Source organism: Schistocerca gregaria, unplaced genomic scaffold (assembly GCF_023897955.1).
Source record: "Schistocerca gregaria isolate iqSchGreg1 unplaced genomic scaffold, iqSchGreg1.2 ptg001216l, whole genome shotgun sequence".
Classification (NCBI taxonomy): domain Eukaryota; kingdom Metazoa; phylum Arthropoda; class Insecta; order Orthoptera; family Acrididae; genus Schistocerca; species Schistocerca gregaria.
In genome coordinates, this window is record NW_026062538.1 from 82,501 (window position 1) to 90,000 (window position 7,500).

At 50.3% G+C, this 7,500-nt stretch overlaps 2 non-coding genes across 2 annotated transcripts; both read left to right on the forward strand.

The window, feature by feature from the left end:
* The first annotated feature begins 4,984 nt into the window (after window positions 1-4,984).
* On the forward strand, window positions 4,985-6,877 carry LOC126329759 (small subunit ribosomal RNA). The gene has a single exon (XR_007562514.1). It is a non-coding gene; the product is annotated as a small subunit ribosomal RNA (ribosomal RNA).
* A 362-nt stretch (window positions 6,878-7,239) lies between these two features.
* LOC126329757 (5.8S ribosomal RNA) lies at window positions 7,240-7,394 on the forward strand. Its single transcript, XR_007562512.1, has one exon. It is a non-coding gene; the product is annotated as a 5.8S ribosomal RNA (ribosomal RNA).
* The last annotated feature ends 106 nt before the right edge of the window (window positions 7,395-7,500 follow it).

Consider the following 7,500-nt stretch of genomic DNA (forward strand, 5'->3'; position numbering starts at 1 on the left):
GCCCTCGTGTTATACCACATGAAAAATTGCAGAAGTGAGAGACACACATCCGCCAGCCTCTTGCTACAAGCATCGAACCGACGTGACGTATCTGACGGTGACTCAGGCATCCGTGTACTGCCACCACTATCCACCCCCCCCCCCTCTCTCTCTGCCCCCTTCCCACACAATACCAAATTTAACCAACTTTATCGCTTAACCTAACTGTGGCTGTACCAGTTTATCGCTTAACCTAACTGTGGCTGTACCAGTTTATCGCTTAACCTAACTGTGGCTGTACCAGTTTATCGCTTAACCTAACTGTGGCTGTACCAGTTTATCGCTTAACCTAACTGTGGCTGTACCAGTTTATCGCTTAACCTAACTGTGGCTGTACCAGTTTATCGCTTAACCTAACTGTGGCTGTACCAGTTTATCGCTTAACCTAACTGTGGCTGTACCAGTTTATCGCTTAACCTAACTGTGGCTGTACCAGTTTATCGCTTAACCTAACTGTGGCTGTACCAGTTTATCGCTTAACCTAACTGTGGCTGTACCAGTTTATCGCTTAACCTAACTGTGGCTGTACCAGTTTATCGCTTAACCTAACTGTGGCTGTACCAGTTTATCGCTTAACCTAACTGTGGCTGTACCAGTTTATCGCTTAACCTAACTGTGGCTGTACCAGTTTATCGCTTAACCTAACTGTGGCTGTACCAGTTTATCGCTTAACCTAACTGTGGCTGTACCAGATTATCGCTTAACCTAACTGTGGCTGTACCAGATTATCGCTTAACCTAACTGTGGCTGTACCAGATTATCGCTTAACCTAACTGTGGCTGTACCAGATTATCGCTTAACCTAACTGTGGCTGTACCAGATTATCGCTTAACCTAACTCAATTTGTCCCTTAACCTAACTCAATTTGTCCCTTAACCTAACTCAAGTTGTCCCTTAACCTAACTCAAGTTGTCCCTTAACCTAACTCAATTTGTCCCTTAACCTAACTCAATTTGTCCCTTAACCTAACTCAAGTTGTCCCTTAACCTAACTCAAGTTGTCCCTTAACCTAACTCAAGTTGTCCCTTAACCTAACTCAAGTTGTCCCTTAACCTAACTCAATTTGTCCCTTAACCTAACTCAATTTGTCCCTTAACCTAACTCAATTTGTCCCTTAACCTAACTCAATTTGTCCCTTAACCTAACTCAAGTTGTCCCTTAACCTAACTCAAGTTGTCCCTTAACCTAACTCAAGTTGTCCCTTAACCTAACTCAAGTTGTCCCTTAACCTAACTCAAGTTGTCCCTTAACCTAACTCAAGTTGTCCCTTAACCTAACTCAAGTTGTCCCTTAACCTAACTCAAGTTGTCCCTTAACCTAACTCAAGTTGTCCCTTAACCTAACTCAATTTGTCCCTTAACCTAACTCAATTTGTCCCTTAACCTAACTCAAGTTGTCCCTTAACCTAACTCAATTTGTCCCTTAACCTAACTCAATTTGTCCCTTAACCTAACTCAAGTTGTCCCTTAACCTAACTCAAGTTGTCCCTTAACCTAACTCAAGTTGTCCCTTAACCTAACTCAAGTTGTCCCTTAACCTAACTCAAGTTGTCCCTTAACCTAACTCAAGTTGTCCCTTAACCTAACTCAAGTTGTCCCTTAACCTAACTCAATTTGTCCCTTAACCTAACTCAATTTGTCCCTTAACCTAACTCAATTTGTCCCTTAACCTAACTCAATTTGTCCCTTAACCTAACTCAATTTGTCCCTTAACCTAACTCAAGTTGTCCCTTAACCTAACTCAAGTTGTCCCTTAACCTAACTCAAGTTGTCCCTTAACCTAACTCAAGTTGTCCCTTAACCTAACTCAAGTTGTCCCTTAACCTAACTCAAGTTGTCCCTTAACCTAACTCAAGTTGTCCCTTAACCTAACTCAAGTTGTCCCTTAACCTAACTCAATTTGTCCCTTAACCTAACTCAAGTTGTCCCTTAACCTAACTCAATTTGTCCCTTAACCTAACTCAATTTGTCCCTTAACCTAACTCAATTTGTCCCTTAACCTAACTCAATTTGTCCCTTAACCTAACTCAATTTGTCCCTTAACCTAACTCAATTTGTCCCTTAACCTAACTCAAGTTGTCCCTTAACCTAACTCAAGTTGTCCCTTAACCTAACTCAAGTTGTCCCTTAACCTAACTCAAGTTGTCCCTTAACCTAACTCAAGTTGTCCCTTAACCTAACTCAAGTTGTCCCTTAACCTAACTCAAGTTGTCCCTTAACCTAACTCAAGTTGTCCCTTAACCTAACTCAATTTGTCCCTTAACCTAACTCAAGTTGTCCCTTAACCTAACTCAATTTGTCCCTTAACCTAACTCAATTTGTCCCTTAACCTAACTCAATTTGTCCCTTAACCTAACTCAATTTGTCCCTTAACCTAACTCAATTTGTCCCTTAACCTAACTCAATTTGTCCCTTAACCTAACTCAATTTGTCCCTTAACCTAACTCAATTTGTCCCTTAACCTAACTCAAGTTGTCCCTTAACCTAACTCAAGTTGTCCCTTAACCTAACTCAAGTTGTCCCTTAACCTAACTCAAGTTGTCCCTTAACCTAACTCAAGTTGTCCCTTAACCTAACTCAAGTTGTCCCTTAACCTAACTCAAGTTGTCCCTTAACCTAACTCAAGTTGTCCCTTAACCTAACCCACGTTGTCCCTTAACCTAACCCACGTTGTCCCTTAACCTAACCCACGTTGTCCCTTAACCTAACCCACGTTGTCCCTTAACCTAACCCACGTTGTCCCTTAACCTAACCCACGTTGTCCCTTAACCTAACCCACGTTGTCCCTTAACCTAACCGACGTTGTCCCTTAACCTAACCCACGTTGTCCCTTAACCTAACCCACGTTGTCCCTTAACCTAACCCACGTTGTCCCTTAACCTAACCCACGTTGTCCCTTAACCTAACCCACGTTGTCCCTTAACCTAACCCACGTTGTCCCTTAACCTAACCCACGTTGTCCCTTAACCTAACCCACGTTGTCCCTTAACCTAACCCACGTTGTCCCTTAACCTAACCCACGTTGTCCCTTAACCTAACCCACGTTGTCCCTTAACCTAACCCACGTTGTCCCTTAACCTAACCCACGTTGTCCCTTAACCTAACCCACGTTGTCCCTTTGCCTAACATAGTTCACTGCTCGGAATCTCTGGTGTCGTTGTTATCCTCATGTAGATGTCTTGCGAGTGTTGCTTACTTTCCACATATTCCTGCTATCCACTGTCAATTGTACTGCAATAGGACTATATCGCCGACCCCCCCCCCTCCCCCCCCTCTGTCCCCCTCTGTCCCCCTCTTTGTGTCTCTGTCCTCTCAAGCTGGTCGGTCTGGCGTTTGAGTGTTAAATGAGCCTCGCAGCTGTTCAGTTGCATTCAGATGTCGACGCCCTCAGTGTACGTCGTGGTATGGTCTGTGTCCATTGTCCGCTGATGTCGTACGCGTAACCCACACGCTGTACCGATCATCGGTCGTTACGTACAGAGTGAAGTAGTGTGATACGTGTGACCGTACGCTGGCTGTGCCCAACGGTGTCGAATCTCAATTTCCATATGTTGTGCTTGATGCTACTTGTCTCGTCTCCCAATAACAGCTAGGTTGCACTGTGGTACGCCGTAGAGGCGTGTGGGAGGAACGTACGAACGCATTGTATGTCACCCTGGGTCGCTGGGGGTGGTGGTGCGGTGAGTCAGGTCAGGTCAGGTCAGCGTGAGCCGTCTGATGTAGTGACGCGTGTATTCCGACTTTGTCGTATTGCCTCACACAAAGTGCTACCCTGGTGGACCGCGTTCCATATCTGGGACATGCCGCAGATGCCGGTTGACAGTGGATCGCGGAAGGTACATCGCATACGTGCGCGGGCCACCTTCCACGTGTTCTCTTCTGCACATGTCGCAGTGTGTATGTGGTCTGATGTAGCGTGTCGTGACACATGACATCCTGGCATGCAAGAATTGTTGAATTCGCAAATGTAGGTGGACATCTACGTTTACTGCCCAAGATACGCAAATGAACTGGAAATCCGTTGTTGAGCGGTTGTTCACGCTGGAGGTGAATCTGTGATGGCGACGATCGGTACAGCTATTAACCGGTTGTTTCAGCGGTACCCGCCACATCCACACGCGTGACTAGGCCCATGTGGGTATGAAGCGATACGCGGCGGTGGCTTGGTGGGACTGTTCCCGGCCGGTGAAGGGGGGCCGCCCGGCGTGTTGGCCGCGCGCTGCGTGGGCGCACGCGCAACAGGCGGCTGGTGGGGGGCGCCGAGTGGCAGGAGCGCCAGCCGACGGGCCCGGCAGGCGGCGCAGCTACGCTGCGGCGCACCCTGCACGCGGCGCCTGGCGGCCAAAGTTGGTTCAGCCGAGCCCGGTGCGAAGCGCGGTGGACATCTGCAGTGTGCTGGTCTGATTGAGGACTGTGTGCGTTGAGGATGCGCCGCCGCCTGGCACTCGGCGCCGCGACGCCGTCTGCTGCTCGGTCGCCCCAGCGGTTCTCGCAGGTGGTTTGTATCGCAGTTGTGCGGACGTGTTGGCGCGTGCGCTGTGCTGGGAGAGTTCGCTTCTGCACCCAAGTGGGGCTTTGCCCTTGTGTGGCGCTGGCGTTGGAGCTGCCGGTCACCATAGGTGGCGCGTGTTGTCTCCCGCCGGCAATGCCACGACAGCACGCTCCCGGGCCTCTGTCGGCAGCGGCAAGCTCAGTTGGGAGCAAGGGTGTTCGCACTAAAACCGTCTACTCGCCTAACTCCGGGCGATTGCGCCTCTCTCGAAACCGACCAAGTACCTAGGACGGCGCTGCGCGCCGCCGGGACCTGAGAGGGTTTCGAGGTGTATCGTGCAGGGGAGCTCGGCCTCCTCCTGTTTGCAGAATAATTGAGCGGACGCTTGCGTGTTCGCGCGGGCCCCCGGGACACACTCCCGGGCGGCCGGCTGCTCAGCTCTAGTTGACGCAGCTCCCTGGTTGATCCTGCCAGTAGTCATATGCTTGTCTCAAAGATTAAGCCATGCATGTCTCAGTACAAGCCGCATTAAGGTGAAACCGCGAATGGCTCATTAAATCAGTTATGGTTCCTTAGATCGTACCCACGTTACTTGGATAACTGTGGTAATTCTAGAGCTAATACATGCAAACAGAGTCCCGACCAGAGATGGAAGGGACGCTTTTATTAGATCAAAACCAATCGGATTGGCTTGTCTGGTCCGTTTGCCTTGGTGACTCTGAATAACTTTGGGCTGATCGCACGGTCCTCGTACCGGCGACGCATCTTTCAAATGTCTGCCTTATCAACTGTCGATGGTAGGTTCTGCGCCTACCATGGTTGTAACGGGTAACGGGGAATCAGGGTTCGATTCCGGAGAGGGAGCCTGAGAAACGGCTACCACATCCAAGGAAGGCAGCAGGCGCGCAAATTACCCACTCCCGGCACGGGGAGGTAGTGACGAAAAATAACGATACGGGACTCATCCGAGGCCCCGTAATCGGAATGAGTACACTTTAAATCCTTTAACGAGTATCTATTGGAGGGCAAGTCTGGTGCCAGCAGCCGCGGTAATTCCAGCTCCAATAGCGTATATTAAAGTTGTTGCGGTTAAAAAGCTCGTAGTTGGATTTGTGTCCCACGCTGTTGGTTCACCGCCCGTCGGTGTTTAACTGGCATGTATCGTGGGACGTCCTGCCGGTGGGGCGAGCCGAAGGGGTGCTTTCGCGTCCCGAGGCGGACCCCGTTTAAATCCTACCAGGGTGCTCTTTGTTGAGTGTCTCGGTGGGCCGGCACGTTTACTTTGAACAAATTAGAGTGCTTAAAGCAGGCAAGCCCGCCTGAATACTGTGTGCATGGAATAATGGAATAGGACCTCGGTTCTATTTTGTTGGTTTTCGGAACCCGAGGTAATGATTAATAGGGACAGGCGGGGGCATTCGTATTGCGACGTTAGAGGTGAAATTCTTGGATCGTCGCAAGACGAACAGAAGCGAAAGCATTTGCCAAGTATGTTTTCATTAATCAAGAACGAAAGTTAGAGGTTCGAAGGCGATCAGATACCGCCCTAGTTCTAACCATAAACGATGCCAGCCAGCGATCCGCCGCAGTTCCTCCGATGACTCGGCGGGCAGCCTCCGGGAAACCAAAGCTTTTGGGTTCCGGGGGAAGTATGGTTGCAAAGCTGAAACTTAAAGGAATTGACGGAAGGGCACCACCAGGAGTGGAGCCTGCGGCTTAATTTGACTCAACACGGGAAACCTCACCAGGCCCGGACACCGGAAGGATTGACAGATTGATAGCTCTTTCTTGATTCGGTGGGTGGTGGTGCATGGCCGTTCTTAGTTGGTGGAGCGATTTGTCTGGTTAATTCCGATAACGAACGAGACTCTAGCCTGCTAACTAGTCGCGTGACATCCTTCGTGCTGTCAGCGATTACTTTTCTTCTTAGAGGGACAGGCGGCTTCTAGCCGCAAGAGATTGAGCAATAACAGGTCTGTGATGCCCTTAGATGTTCTGGGCCGCACGCGCGCTACACTGAAGGAATCAGCGTGTCTTCCTAGGCCGAAAGGTCGGGGTAACCCGCTGAACCTCCTTCGTGCTAGGGATTGGGGCTTGCAATTGTTCCCCATGAACGAGGAATTCCCAGTAAGCGCGAGTCATAAGCTCGCGTTGATTACGTCCCTGCCCTTTGTACACACCGCCCGTCGCTACTACCGATTGAATGATTTAGTGAGGTCTTCGGACTGGTACGCGGCATCGACTCTGTCGTTGCCGATGCTACCGGAAAGATGACCAAACTTGATCATTTAGAGGAAGTAAAAGTCGTAACAAGGTTTCCGTAGGTGAACCTGCGGAAGGATCATTACCGACTAGACTGCATGTCTTTCGATGTGCGTGTCGTGTCGCGCAACACGCTACCTGTACGGCAGTGGCCGTGCGCCGCGTGCGGAACCACGCGTGCCTCTCAAAACTAGCGGAAGTGTTGTTGTTGTGTGGTACGAGCGCTGAAGCTCTGGAGCGGCTGGCCTGCGGTACCTGGCGCCTGGCGCCGGTTTTGAATGACGTTCGCCCGAGTGCCTGTCCGCTCCGGTGTGGAGCCGTACGACGCCCATCGGCTGTGAGGCCGTTGGACACAAAAAAAATAGTGGAACAGGGGCCGTCAGACGCCTCAGTCCCGCAAATGCTACTGTCTTGAAAGAGACAGTGGGAGACTGAAAAGGAAAAGATCACCCAGGACGGTGGATCACTCGGCTCGTGGGTCGATGAAGAACGCAGCAAATTGCGCGTCGACATGTGAACTGCAGGACACATGAACATCGACGTTTCGAACGCACATTGCGGTCCATGGATTCCGTTCCCGGGCCACGTCTGGCTGAGGGTCGGCTACGTATACTGAAGCGCGCGGCGTTTGTCCCGCTTCGGAGACGTGGGAGTGTCGTGGTCGCCTGTGTGGCCGGCCGCGTCTCCTTAAACGTGCGATGCGCGCCC